The 15,965-nt window shown below is 42.1% G+C and overlaps 1 protein-coding gene across 1 annotated transcript in view; it reads left to right on the top strand.

The window, feature by feature from the left end:
- Positions 1-4,433: 4,433 nt before the first annotated feature.
- LOC311041379 (uncharacterized protein) overlaps positions 4,434-15,965 on the top strand; it is a gene marked incomplete at its 3' end in the record, with an annotated part of 76,090 nt that continues 64,558 nt past the window's right edge. Inside the window, exon 1 of the mRNA XM_084086291.1 lies at positions 4,434-4,640. The remainder of the gene's footprint in view (positions 4,641-15,965) is intronic.

Raw genomic sequence — 15,965 nt, 5'->3', positions numbered from 1 at the left:
CAGTAAAAATCTAACTCCTCCTGGGATTTTTGAGCAATCTGTACGAAACTGTCTACACATGAACTTTGGACCAATGCCGACAGACGTGAGCAAGCGGATTTTCCATAAGTGAAAACGTTAAGCTTTTATAAGCCAATGAAAATTGCAGTTTTATGACAATTATTCATCTGCCCCTAACACATACATGCAGACTCACATTTGTTTGACACTTTGCAATATTGTAGAGGGTCATTCCAAGTATCACTGAAACCAATCTTACTCCAATTGGTCAAAGAGGGGCGCTATAGCAATTTTTTGAAAATGCAAACTTTAAACAGGCAAAAGTCATGCCTCGTTTGGCCGACAGCCGTTAAACCTGCTTACACATGTGCCTTGACTCATGAGGAACACATGTATCACTTTGACCAGTAAGCTCTGCCCTTAGATTGTCTGCAATGTTGAGCAGTTTGAAAAACATTTAAATCCAGGATTTCTGAGCAATTTGCGTGAAACTGTGTCAAATAAATGTGTGAGGCCCTCTTTCACAGGTTCAGGTGTGTTGGTTCAATAGCTTGATCGCTTAATCATCTGCCTTGAAACCACAGGGTTGCCAGTTCGAATCCCACCTCATGTAGACTTCATTATAATTGCATTGCACACAACATGACTGTATCAATGAATACATGTGCAATTGATAAAGATAACGTGAAATGCATACTTGAAAGTAGTTATTTTCAATGTATGACGTACTTCATTCGCCCTTTTGTTTTGTTTTGTTGGACTCTCCTTTCTCACTGTCTGAGGCTGTGGATTCAATAGCTCGACCAGTAAAGTGTGAGCCTCATGTGCCGAAGGTCCCTGGTTCAAATCCCACTCATTACAGTTTACATTTAAATTGCATTGTACAAAACATGACCCTGTTAATTCAGACATGTGCAATTTTTAAACAATAACATTCGATCCCTGTCCCCAACAATGTGTTGAGGTGATCATCATTTGGAATTCCCCCTATTCCCATGGATTGGATCCACCCCTCTCACTTATCACCAATCACACCTGTCACATGCACAGTACAATTTTTAGGCACTTTTACTTTGTTACTCTACTCTACTACAATTACAGCAGATGACAGCTTTAGTTACTTGTTACTTTGCGGATGTAATTATTAATACAACACCTACAGTAACCACATACAGCCGATCTACAATGTGACGCATTATGAGCTTGTATGTATATAATAAGCAACCCATGCTGTATGATAACTTACCACATATGAAATCCAATTCTGTCTATCCAATGGCTCAGTCAGTACTGCGGCCATAGCTGAGTGGTTAGTGAGCCCGCCAGAGCCAGAGGCCCTGGTTGCCCCAGGTACGATTCCCGGCCAGGCCAGCAAATGTGTCGATGAAATGAAATTTGTCCCTGAGCAAGACTCTTAACCCCTAATTGCTCACAGGCCCTCATTGGAAACAAGACCGCAAGGAACGTACCTGTTAAAGGAATTATCCTTATCCGTTACACTGTCTACCCGCAAGTCTGTAGGTCCCTGGTTCAAACCCCAATTTAACCAGTCCAAATATAATTTACTGAACAAAAATCATGACTTTGTTAATTAATGCATGTTCACTTCTTCTCACTCTGTCACTGCCTCTCTCTCACTCTGTCACTGCCTCTGTCTGTCTGTCTGTCTGTCTGTCTGTCTGTCTGTCTGTCTGTCTGTCTGTCTGTCTGTCACTCTGTCACTGTCTGTCTGTCTGTCTGTCTGTCTGTCTGCCTCTCTCTCACTCTGTCACTGTCTGTCTGTCTGTCTGTCTGCCTCTCTCTCTCACTCTGTCACTGTCTGTCTGTCTGTCTGTCTGTCTGTCTGTCTGTCTGTCTGTCTGTCTGTCTGCCTCTCTCTCACTCTGTCACTGTCTGTCTGTCTCTCTCTCACTCTCTCACTGTGTGCCTGTCTGTCTGTCTGTCTGTCTGTCTGTCTGTCTGTCTGTCTGTCTGCCTCTCTCTCACTCTCTCACTGTCTGTCTGCCTGTCTTTCTTTCTGCCTCTTTCTCACCCTCTCACTGTCTTTTCTGCCCTGTCCTCGAAACCGCTTATTGCTGCTTGCAGCTATATTTATTATTATTATTATTATTATTATTATTACCCTTATTATTATTATTATTACATTTATGTATTCTTTAATTATAATTATAATAATAATACAATATATAATATAAAATATAATATAACATAATGTAAAAATATAAGTGTTTCAGCAATTCTACCCAACAATTCTGCCCAATGATATTTTTTTCAAAAGACCAACGTCATGACGTTGTGGTCGCCCCATCACAGCCGAGCGAATCGTGTATGCACCATAGAGTTAATATGCACAGCGGGCGATTATTTTGGACCTATGTTTTGGACCATAGTTTTGGACGCACCGAGAAGTTGAGGGGCGGAGCTCAGGCGAGCGGCCGCGGTCCCGTGACATTCTCGCGCTCGTTTGTGCACGCGCACAATGACGACAAGAGCTGGAGCTCCGTTCCGTCAGCAACGATAGGACATCCGGTTTTTGAGCTAGCAACAATAAGGTTTCCGGTTGCCTTCAAAATAAGATCACGAATTTGTAATGTTTTTTAAAAGACACAAATCTATTTTAAAAATACATTTATGATGTATGTCTTTTAAATTGCGCATACTAGAACACTTCTAATTGCCAGTTTTTTTTAAAAGACACACATTTATTGAAAAAATACATTTATGATGTATGTCTTTTAAATGGCTTACACTAAAGCAGTGGTTCTCAAACCTTTTCATGTCAAGGACCCCCAAATTGATATATAATTGTATTATATTATTGTATCGTATTATGATTTGTATTATATTTGAAAATATCTTGTGCCAGGGACCCCCAGAAGAGAAGATTTGTGTTGCAAATGAAAAAGTTCAAAAGAATTTCAAGATTTTTCAAAAATGTTAAAAAATAGCAGATCTACAAGCACGGCACAAAGTGACGCGCTGCAAGCTTGTAGATCTGCTATATCTAAAATAGCGAACTTATAAATGGATAAAGTGGTTAACTACTTTTGCTGGGGACCCCCTGGAACCATCCCAAAGACCCCTGGGGGTCCCCGGACCCCACTTTGAGAACCAATGTAGGACTGCTATAGCACTTCTAAGTGAGGTTGTTCCAGATTTAAATTGGCTATTGATCCCCATTAAATGTGCACAGTTTCTGATCCTGTTTTGCACTTGGATATTGTGTTCATTTGTGTGTGTTGAGATATATGTGTTTTCTTTTTGAAAATTATTATGATACAATATTGTTTATTTGCAGGAGCAAAAGAACAATGATAAAAGCAACAACAAAATATGCTACAAATGATAATAGTAGATGCAGTGCAGGTAAGATAAATTAAAAAAAGTATAGTGTTTATTAAGTTGATCTCACCTATTTAAAAAATAAAATACAATACAAATAAGAATGTAATCAGAAAAATACATTTAAAACGTATATTATTTAACAACATACATACAACATGGACACAGTATAAAAAGAAAAGATTAAAGACATATTGGTAGATTTGTAGTATATGTGCTGTTCCATAACTGAGCGCCCCTGAACTTGATAGAAAAAAAAGATGGTGGGCCGCCCAGTGCGGCCGAGGTCAGAAAAGTGCCACTTTCAGACAATAGTGGACACTGGACAGGAGACCGCTCAGCGAGGCAACACTTTGAACATACGCATGCGTTCAGGGAGACCTCCTCTACAATACCACACTCTCGGATAAGCCCGAGAGGTGTAAAAAAAAGTGTGGCGGACCGTCCCGTGAGGTCAGAGGTCAGAAAAGTGGCAAAAAGTGCCGCTTTCAGACAATAGTGGGCGCTGCACAGGAGACGGCTCCTGTGCAGCGCCCACTATTGTCTGAAAGTGGCACTTTTCTGACCTCTGACCTCACTGGACGGCCCGCCACACTTTTTTTTACACCTCTCCCGCTTAGCGGAGAGTGTGGTATTGTAGAGGAGGTCTCCCTGAACGCGTGCGTATGTCCAAAGTGTTGCCTCGCGGAGCCGTCTCCTGTGCAGTGTCCAATTTGTATAGGCTATGCACTCCTTTGAACAGCATTTATCCATTTATATAAATTATTAATGTTTTAAATCCCTTTTTGTTACACAGAAACATAATATGTGTTGTATAGAAACATAATATGTCGTTTAAATGCTTAATTTATAGTTTTAATGTGCAAATTAACCGTTTTTCAATGGCTCCTTTTTGCTCTAGAGGGTACTCTTATTCTGAAGAGATCGTCCACCGGAAGTCTTATTGTTGCCACCTTATCGTTGCTGACGGAACACAGCTAAGAGCAGGATTGTGGTGAGTTTTCTCTTCCCCGCTCCGACCGCGCTGGAGGACAAAACAAACAATGATCTATCGGTCGATAATGTGTTCATACACAATGAATATAGTCCGTTCTCTGTGGTGGATCTATCAATTCTAAGTTATCTAAGAGACTAAAGGAGGAAGGACTTCGACTAGCCAAACCATTCCATGGACTAAAAACTACATTCCACACGACGAAGGAGCATACATAATGATCATAATGTCATAATGCGTCGATGGGTATTTATATCAACATGTTCCTGCTGATATGGACTTATCTGTGACTCATCTGTGACAGGTAACTTTAACCTATAACACTTTACATACAACTCATAAAAGTTATTTACAGTAGCTTAACGGTGAGTGAATGACGTTGCAAAAGTGTAGTTTTCCATGTTATGACATTTCATCCAATCATTGATCACTTGTACTAGTTTACCGACGATTTTAGTGTTTTGATGTATCGTTTTTCGTGTCATTTGAATGTTAAACAGTCAGATCGCAGCATCCATGTTGAAGTCATAAAAACATGGCTGCCTTGGTGAATGCCTGATTGTTTTCATTTTAATAAAAGTTCACCGTCAAGTCCATTTGGTTACATGTGGACACTCTTCGTTCACAGTTTTAATCTCTAGTTGAAACTTAGGCTATATCGTCCTAGCCCCATTACGGGAGGGAGAGGTTCGTAAGGGGGCTATAGGCTTAGCCATGGTTCATGACGCTCGTCTGTCACAAGAGTCATGGTGCTACTTGTTCCTCTTTTTTTGAAAATGTTACGTTGACAACCCGTACATCTACATCAACGTTCACATTTCAAATATAAAGTACTGACCTCACGGATGTAACAAGTTGAAACGCCTGGGTCTAAGTATCCGTATCTTCAGTATTGTTAAATAAAAAGCTTTTTAATCTGATCTGCGGCCATTTTCATTTTTTTTTAAATAATAATGTATCAGAGTATAATACACCTCCCAACCGATAGGGGCGCGTAGTTGAAAGCATATATAGAAGATTCGGAGAAAATGGCTAGCGATCGGATTAAACAAGCTTATTATTGAACAATACAGAAGATACGGGTACTTAGACCCAGGCATTTTAACTTGTTACATCCATGGCCATGGGGTCAGCACTTTATATTTGAAATGTGAACGTTTATTTTATGTAGATGTACTGGTTGTAAATGTAACATTTTCACAAGACAGGAACAAGTATAGACAGTGTTTCAGGGCTAGGCTAGCCTATACCTACGTTACGCTACCTTGCTCAATATGAAGACCCAGAAAGAAACCTACATTGCAAATGTAATTTCTGACTGTATTGTTGACGTCTCTGAGTGTTGTTGTTAACTTATGTTGAATTGTTGTTATATTGTGGTCTGTTTGTTGTCATGTTTTTTGGGGGACTATATGGATAGTAGCTTACGCTAAATTCAGCATGTTTACGCTTAGGCTACTCATGTTCTGTATTTACACCTGTTTTGTGTTCATTCATGTGTACTGCCCCGACCAAATAAATATGTTAATTAAATAAAGTAAAGTTAAGGTTCAATTAAGTTTACCAGGGTTCGGTATGTAACAGGAAAGATGGGCACCAAAACATTCTGGGCACCGGGAAGAGTGGGCACTTTGCGGTGGGGGTGGGGGGCGGACAGACACTAGAGAAGAGTGGGCACTATAGGGAATGAGGGCACCAGGAAGAATGGACACTTTGGGGTGGGGGCTGTGGTGTGTTCTAGATTGTTTTGGAGGGTATACTATAACTATTCCCTCCCTAGTTCCTCCCACACGCACGGCACACGCGCTCACATATTACTGTTAAAAAATTGCGCGCGCTTCGCGCACGTTTATACCCCGCACAAACTCGTCCAGGCCCACTCAGGCCCAGTTTCACAGTAACACTGAGTTAGCCTGACACTCAGCCTGAATTTTCATTTTGTTTCACTCCATTATTCAGTCTGAAAGCCCTCTCAGTACAGCCGTTTTCTGAGGTTGGGGCGTGGTCAAAGTTGGACTCTGGCGATTGGTTCATACTGAATTATCCCGATCCCGATTCGTCGTACAGATTTTCAACCGAGAAACACCCGTTTCGGCACCGTCACCAGACCCTGATTGTGAGGCAAGCGATTCAGGGGGTGGAGCCAGGCTAACACTACAAATTGCAGTACCATTCATAGTGCAAGGATTGTTATAAATAAATGCTGGTTAGGCTTATCAGATATAATAGCAGTGTTAACAGCGAGCATTCCTGTATCTATTACAGAATAGTATTAACTTGGCATTGAAGACACAAACTGTATTAAATATTCAATATTTTGCTGTGCTATGACATGAATACTACTCAATTCAGTGATCTACGTTCAATGGCAGGTCGTTGAGTTAATGTGTGAATTCCGTCGCCTGCAGCCATTAATTATCACCTCAAGAACAATAGCCAAACACATGATAAGCCATCAACTCAGAGTTAGACTAGACTAGTTTGTATTGCTAAAGGTGTTTATATTTATTTATGAGAAATCCACAAAGATTGCTTGTTGCTCTCAACAATCTCTCAATAATACTGAGTGAGATTAAAGTTATCTATCACTACAATGCCTTCCAGAGAGACCTATGAGCTCAATTAATTAATAAATGATATGAATGACTCGACGCGAGGCTCGTTAATTTATGGATCATGATGCAACTGTTTCATTTACTTTCACTTTTCATCAGACGCAGACAAGATGGTCAGTCAGATGAAGGGATTCCTCTTACAACTTTGTAAAGCATTACCCTTACCTTGGGCCGTTCATTTTGCTCTCAGCAAGACTTTGTTCATAACTAAAATACAAAGACACAGTTTTGTTGTGCTCAAAGCCTCAAGCCTGAGTGACTCGACGCTCAAGTTTTAGAATCCCATAGAGCCCGTAGTTTAGAATAGATCCTATAGTCCGAAGGGACAGTTGTGGGTTTTATTGGTTGTTGTTGGTTGTCAGGGCGATTTCACAACCAATCGATGGACCGGCTCTGCATGGGCCCGTCTGTTGCAGGATGCGGTGACAGCGTCGTGTCAATATAATGTAATGAAAACAAACTAAATCAATTGACCAAAACCCAAATCCTAATTTTAGAAGTGCACTACCCTTATCATTATGTATGAAAATGTTTTGAAAAAGCAGATCAACAAGCTCACAACGCACTGCATAGCAACATGTTGTGAGCTTGTAGATCTGCTATTTCAAATAGTCAGTAGTGGAAAAAGTACTAAAATGTTTTACTTAAGTAAAAGTATCAATACTGCAATATAGAAATACTCTGTTAGGGCGCGCTCCCACCACACTTTTATTTTACCTCTGGGGCAGAATCTGCCAATGCTTTGTCAATGTAAATGCGTGGATTCACGCAAGAGCGGATCTTTCCGCCTGTCGCGCAGACCTTGCATTTATCCGCTCTACACGACTTGTCCATTTGAAGCATAAAACTGCTGGAGGCAGGAGCTGATTTTCCCCCTCTGTCCAATCGGGTGAGTCGAAGGTGGACCGTCCCAAGACTCAGGAAGCACCATGGTGCTCAAGGCAGAAGGCGGTGCGGGCTACGGGGAGGGTCTTGAAAGTGAGTGACAGGTGGGTCACTCACGTTTTTTAGAATCCGCTTGCTGCAAAAAAACTGTGGCCGCACACAACCTGCGTTTAACGCTAGCCGACCATGTTTTGGTGGGAGCGCGCCCTTACGAGTAAAAGTCTGGAATTCAAAATGTACTTGAGTAAAAGTACAAAAGTATTGGCATCAAATTTCAATCAATTTCACTAGAGAAATCTGGGCACCAGGAAGACTGGGCATCAGGAAGAGTGGCCACCTGAAGTCTTAGGATTCGTGTCCACATAATGTGATAAAGATGCGTACTTATTATATATGTAGGGGCCAAAATGTATATTTTGCTTGCCATTTTATTTTTGTTTGGTTTTTCCCACGCTTTGGTTTGATGTCCCACTTCCCACAGTAATCAACTGATTAGCTCCTGCTGTGTGTCTGTTCATTACCTTTTAGTTTATTTCAGGTGTGTGTCTCAGGCTGCTGGGCATTCAGTGAGAGAATGGGGGTGAGCTAGGCTCAATATTTTCTGTTGACCGTTTTGCTTTATACGTTTAGCCTACATTTCATTCATTTACTTTTCAGCAACATTTTTGGACCTTATTATTTTGTATGAATAAATTCACCTTAACTGCAATAAGTTCTCTGGTTTTGCTTGGAAACGCGTCACACAGTATCTGCCGAAGCTCAGCCTCATAGCACCACTTCTATATGGTTTTCAATATTGGGAAGAAGTAGTTGCTACAATATTGTCAACAGAAAGTAACCCGCACCACGACTCATCTATGGACCAGGATTCAATGGATTGGAAATGAAATTAATGGACATTTGAATCACGGGAGTTCTGGACATTTGATCGTGGGGTTTTGGGGTTAAATGGAAAATGGAGCAAGTTCTGAAATGAATGAATTTGGATCGGAACATGATGGAAATGGACATCGCAACATTTGGACTTTATGTTGCCCCTCTGTGACTCTGAATGAAGCCACATTGATTGACCGCGGCTGCGGTGGAAATGTTTGTGTGACAGCAGCAGCGCATCACAGCCTTGAGCCTTCAGAAGCGGTGAGAAATATATTCGCATTGCAGGTTCCTTCTGTGTATTTGTTGTTCATTGTTTGAACACAGTTGGAAGTGCTGCCGCTTGTCCATTGGGGACTGTTGTTGTTGGTTTTGGCTGTTGTTGTGCGCACTGGGTGGCAGCGAGGATTGCGTGAGCGTCGGACTGGGTTTGGCTGCTGCGCTCCATATATGGGCGCTCCTTATACGGCGCTGCTGCGCTCGTTCCACTGTGTGCTGCTCTGTTGAATTGGAAATCGCCTTGCCAAAGTTGCCAAGGTGAATGTGCAATATCTGGGGTGATGTTCAATTGCTGCTGTGTATTCTGGATGAATTGTACATGTTGTCAAAAGTACAAATGTCAAAATGAGTGATATAAACGTCACAAAGAGCGACAAAAAGGAAATGGATCCGGAACAAATGGAGGAGGAGTCACGGAGGACGGTCAAGCTCACGGCCAAAGCGCTGGCTAATAAAATTGAAAAGGTGCAGAAAGACCGCCACTCATGTGTGAAACAACTTCAAGTGCTCACAAATGAAATTAAAGGGCTAATGAAAAATGATGAAAATGCAAAGGATGTGCAAAGCACAATGGAGGATCTGAAAAATGTATATGAAAATGCAAAAGCAGCACATGATTCACTCATTGTATTGATTCCACAGGAGGAACTGGAAACTCAAAATGTATGGTTTGCACGCGTTACAAAACACAATACAGATTTCATATCTGATGTGATGCAATGGCTTGTTGGTCTTGGAATGTCAATGCAGCAAAAAAGTACTGCTGATGAATCCATTCCTGCAAAGGCAGATACTGAATCCATTCCTGCAAAGGCAGATACTGGAGCTATTGCAACTGAAGAGGAAGGCCTGCTACCTGTTGGGCCGCAGGAGGAAAGTGAAGAGGAGCTACCTCTTGGGCAGGAGGAAATGCCACACACTAATGCTGGGCAGCAGGATGAAATGCCACGCACTAATGCTCAACAGCACCACCCGTCCCAGTCACATAAGGCAACATCTGCAATATTTGACCTACAGGAAACGATTCAACCTGAGTACAGTGCGTCAAATATAAGCAAGAAAACAAAAGGATCTAAAGTTTCAAGTACAGCATCAGCACGTTTGAAAGCTGAGGCAGAAATGGCTGCTCTCATTGTTCAGCAAAAAATGATCCAGGAGAGACATGACCTGGAGGTACAAATGGAGCAGCTAAGAAGACAAAATGAGCAGCTAAGAAGGCAAAAGGAGCAGCTGGAGCTGGATACAAGCATGGCTGCTAATGTAGCAAAAATGAAAGTACTAGGTTCAAGGAGATCTGGTGTTTCTATTAAGTCTAAAGTGACAGATGGAATGATGTCATATTTTGAGAAGGGACAGCGGGCAACTGTTTCCACACCACATTCACAACCCACACTGGGACAGGTCCCCTCACAACCCAGTGTTGCCAGGCATGCACCAGCACCAACTGTAACAACCACAGGTGGCGCTGTGGCTCCGGTCCATTCACTGACAGCAAACACAACAACAATGGCTATTGGGGCATCAGTGCCAGTGGTCACTGCCACCGGGGGAGCTGTGGCTCCGGCCGTCCGGTCTCGCACTGCAGCACCCTTGGCAAGCCAAATGAACACCACAGGTCCAATTGAACAAGACAACAATAATATATATTCTGTCATGGAGAAACAAAACGAAATCACAGCTTTACTCGTACAACAACAGAGTCTGTCTTCTATGCCCAAGAAGGAAGTTTACATTTTTGATGGTGACCCACTTCAATATCACACTTTCTTAAAATCATTCGAACATAGCATTGAAACCAAGAACTCAAATCCCACAGATTGTCTCTATTATCTGGAACAGTACACCCGAGGACAACCAAGGGAACTTGTGAGGAGTTGTCTACACATGATGTCGGATAGAGGATACAGGAAGGCTAAGTCTCTACTGAAAGAGCATTTTGGCAATGAGCATAAAATCGCTACAGCCTTCATTGAGAAAGCTCTTTCATGGCCGTCAATTAAACCTGATGACACTAAAGCTCTGCAAGCATACACTCTCTTCCTACGGGGATGTTGTAATTCCATGGAGGATGACAACTACATGCATGAGCTTGATATGCCTTCTAATTTGTTGATAATCATTAAGAAGGTGCCCTACCGACTAAGAGATAAATGGAGAACCGTGGTATGTGATTTCCAGGAGAAACACGACCGAAGAGCAAGCTTCAAGGACGTTGTTGTTTTTCTTGAAAAACAAGTCAAGATCATAACGGATCCCATTTTTGGTGACATCAAAGACACTCCAGTGAGTAAGGACACAAGAAAGTCCAGGTCACAACCGCTTCCCAGAACAAAAGGAAGTACGTTTGCAACCACTGTGATGGCTGCAAAAGAAAAAGGAACGAAGGAAAGTCAGTTTACTCTGAAGAGCTGTTTATTTTGTGACAGTGGACATGCTCTTGAACTGTGTCCACAATTGGAAAAGAGGACACACAATGAGAAATTCACTTTTCTAAAAGAAAATGGAATATGCTTTGGCTGTTTGTGCAAAGGACACATCAGTAAAGACTGCAAAAAGAGACTCAGTTGCAGCGTTTGTAGTTTGAAGCATCCCAGAATGCTACATATCTACCAAAGAACCAAGGAATGGAATAAAGACCCAGCTGAAGGAAAGGAAACCACCAAAGACAGAGCCATGGCTTCCGTGCTGACAAGTGGTCTTACTGGGGCCGGTGAAGACAACTGCAAGCTTGCCATAGTGCCGGTTCAGGTAAAGGCCAGGAAGGGGAACACAACAGTGCATACATATGCATTCCTTGACCCAGGTAGCACGGCATCGTTCTGTACAGTGGGGCTAATGGCTAAACTCAACCTTCAAGGAAGAAGATCGAATATCTTGTTGAGAACTATGGGTCAGAAGAAGGTTATTGAAACACACATTGTTTCAGGCCTAGAAGTGGCTGGACTGAACAGCAGCGACTTTTGTAATCTTCCAGGCATATATACGCACAGGACTATGCCTGTGAACAAAGGAAACATCCCACAGCAAAATGACATCGATCAGTGGCCTCATTTAAGGAATGTTCACTTACCTGAACTTGACTCTGAGGTAGAGCTACTGATTGGCTCAGACGTACCAAAAGCACTGGAGCCAATGGATGTCATCCGGAGTGTGGGAGATGGACCGTACGCTGTAAAAACCATGCTTGGTTGGACAGTTAATGGGCCATTAGATGGAAAGACTGATGATGCGCAGGAGCAGTCAGTGATAAGTGCCAATCGGATATCAGTTGTGAAACTTGATCAACTGTGGGAACAGCAGTTCAAGATCGACTTTCCTGAGTGCATCAGAGATGACCAAGAACATTCAAGAGAAGACCAACAGTTCTTGAATTTAGTCTCAACGTCTGCCAAACTTGTCGATGGCCATTATTGCATTGGATTACCTTTAAAACAAAGGGAGATATGCATGCCTGACAACAGAAGTGTTGCAGAACAACGCACACTGAACTTGAAGAAAAGATTCAATAGAGATCCTTCTTTTCATTCTGAATACACCAAGTTTGTGTCTGACATGATATCTAAAGGTTACGCTGAGAAGGTACCTGACGATGTCTTGGAACGCAGTGATGGAGGAAAATGGTATCTACCACACCACGGGGTTTTTCATCCACAAAAGAAAAAACTCAGAGTGGTGTTCGACTGTGGAGCGACGTTTCGGGGAGTTTCACTGAACTCTCAGCTCTTACAGGGGCCAGACCTGACCAGTTCTTTGATTGGAGTCTTGGCCAGGTTCCGTAAGGAACCGGTTGTCATCGCTGCCGACATAGAAGCAATGTTTCACCAGGTGAAAGTACCTACTGAAGATCGTGACTTGTTACGATTCCTCTGGTGGCCAGATGGAGACTACAGTCAGAACATGGTGGAATACAGAATGACCGTACACCTATTTGGAGCAACTTCCTCGCCCAGCTGCGCAAACTTTTCCGTTAGGAAATGTGCTGAGGACAACGTCAACCAGTTCACTGCTCAGGCCGTAAATACTATCATGAACAACTTTTACGTTGATGACTGCCTGACGTCAGCAGCTACAGAGGAAGATGCAATCGCTCTGTATCATGAACTACGAGCAATCTGTTTCAAGGGAGGCTTTCTACTTACCAAGTGGATGAGTAACAGTCGTCAAGTCTTGGCTGTCATACCTGAAACAGAGAGAGCAAAGGAAGTGAAGAACCTTGATTTGGATCATGACGATCTGCCTGTGGAAAGAGTGTTAGGAGTACAATGGTGCGTACAATCGGACGTCTTCAAGTTTAAAATCCTCTTGAAAAACCGACCTCTCACAAGAAGGGGAATTCTTTCTGCAGTCAGTTCAGTGTATGACCCCCTAGGAATGTTGGCACCGGTAGTCTTGACTGCAAAGAAGATCCTGCAAAATTTGTGTATGAAAAAGATTGGTTGGGATGATGCAATTCCAGGAATCATGTCAAAATGTGTTGTTTGCCGCCGCATAAACGCTATTCCTGGACAACAGCAGATGGCAGACCTGCCTCTGGACAGAATCTCTCCTGATGAACCTCCATTCACGTTTGTTGGAGTCGATTATTTTGGACCCTTTGGAGTGAAACGTGGCAGGAGTATTGTGAAACGCTACGGTGTCATATTCACGTGTTTGGCTATAAGAGCGATTCACATTGAAGTGGCATCATCACTTGAGACAGACTCGTTCATCAATGCCCTTCGCCGTTTTACAGCCAGACGTGGTCAAGTGAAAGAACTGAGATCTGATAATGGGACCAATTTTGTGGGAGCTCAACGTGAGTTGAAGGAGGCGATTCAAAGTTGGAATCAAGCCCAAATTCACAATGCAATGCTCCAGAAAGGAATCAATTGGATCTTCAATCCCCCTGATGGCTCACACCATGGAGGTGTTTGGGAAAGACTGATTCGATCGGTGAGAAAGGTGCTCAATTCCACACTTAATGTGCAAAATCTTGATGAGGAAAGTCTGCACACCATTCTATGTGAAGTTGAAGCTATCCTCAATAGCCGACCGATCACCAAGGCTTCTACAGATCCCAATGACCTTGAAGCACTTACCCCGAACCACCTTCTGCTTCTGAAGACTGCACCTTCCATGCCACCAGGACAGTTTCAGAAGGAAGACATATATGCTCGCCGCAGGTGGAGGCAAGTTCAATATATGTCGGATTTATTTTGGAAAAGATGGGTCAAAGAATATCTTCCCCAGTTACAGGAAAGGCAAAAATGGTCTAACATCAGACGCAACTTCACACCAGGAGACCTCGTGATCATAGTGGATGACTCGGCGCCTCGGAACTCCTGGCTAACTGGGAAAATTGTGGAGACCATTCTGGACAGAAGAGGACTCGTACGTCAAGTTCGAATTAAGACCAAGACCGGCTTTTTGAACAGACCCATCACCAAAATCTGCTTGCTACAGGAGACGGAAGATAATTGAGAAAATTGACTTCGAAATCACCCTTTTTACCCCATGCCCTTGACACTGACCTTTGCCCCTTTTTGCCCCTTGAATTACACCTTACTGATTCACTACACTCACTACACTATACACTGTTCTTGAAGAAAGAAGAAGAAGACTTTGCGTTAAAAAAAATCGCTTTCGTATTGCTTTGAGTGCCACTTACGATTGTGTAATTATTATTTGTTGCATAATAATTAGGGGCCGGTATTGTAGGGGCCAAAATGTATATTTTGCTTGCCATTTTATTTTTGTTTGGTTTTTCCCACGCTTTGGTTTGATGTCCCACTTCCCACAGTAATCAACTGATTAGCTCCTGCTGTGTGTCTGTTCATTACCTTTTAGTTTATTTCAGGTGTGTGTCTCAGGCTGCTGGGCATTCAGTGAGAGAATGGGGGTGAGCTAGGCTCAATATTTTCTGTTGACCGTTTTGCTTTATACGTTTAGCCTACATTTCATTCATTTACTTTTCAGCAACATTTTTGGACCTTATTATTTTGTATGAATAAATTCACCTTAACTGCAATAAGTTCTCTGGTTTTGCTTGGAAACGCGTCACACAGTATCTGCCGAAGCTCAGCCTCATAGCACCACTTCTATATGGTTTTGAATATTGGGAAGAAGTAGTTGCTACAATAATATATATATATATTTTTTTAACTGTGGCATTTTCTGTAGTGCTCAGTAGTCCGCTGTACTATCCTAACATAGCATGCTGCTTTGTTGTTGGTAAGTGATATTTAACCCACTGTTCTTTAAACCCCCAAACACAACACAACGACAATGGGTGTTGTATTTGACTCTGAGCTCTGTTTTGAGACCCAGGTAAAAGCGGTTGTACAGACCTTTTTCCTGCATTTCAGAAACATTTCTAGGATAGAATTGTTTCTATCCACTGACAATCTTAAAAGTGTTGTTAATGCTCTAGTCTAGATTACTGTAATGCCCTGTACTCTATGTCAAACTTTGACAGTCCCGTGTCCAGGGTAGAGCCATATGAAATCCGTTTTATTTTTTTCCCAATTCCGTTTTATTTTTTCCCAAATTCTGTTTTTTCCATTTTAATATTTCTGAATTCTGTATTTTGCTTTTTATGCTCATTTTTACCATAAAAAAAAGTGTCTGGTAAGTGGAAATGAATAAATGTTCAAGATATAACAGTCCATACATGGCCCTTGTTGTGTTATACGCAAAAATGTTCCCAAAATAATTCGGTGACTTCGGTCTGAGCATGCGCAAAATGGCGTCGCGCATGTATTATTGTTTCTATCGTCTTTCTAAGACTATTTCTACGTGGATTTTACTGTTTATAAAGTAGGATGTGGCCATGCAAAATGGTGGTGTCCCGTGGATTTGTAAAAATTCGCGGTAAAAAAAAATATTTTACCGCGATTTTTTTTTTTTTTTCCAAATTCTGCAATATTCCGTGTTTTATTCCAATTCCATTTTTATTGGTCATTTCCGCGATTCCGTCCGCGATTCCGTTAACACGGATT

This window comes from Gymnoscopelus microlampas (genome assembly GCF_963454915.1).
Source record: "Gymnoscopelus microlampas genome assembly, contig: SCAFFOLD_75, whole genome shotgun sequence".
NCBI lineage: Eukaryota > Metazoa > Chordata > Actinopteri > Myctophiformes > Myctophidae > Gymnoscopelus > Gymnoscopelus microlampas.
Note: the sequence above shows the minus strand (reverse complement) of the source record. Positions and strands in the feature narration are given on the sequence as shown.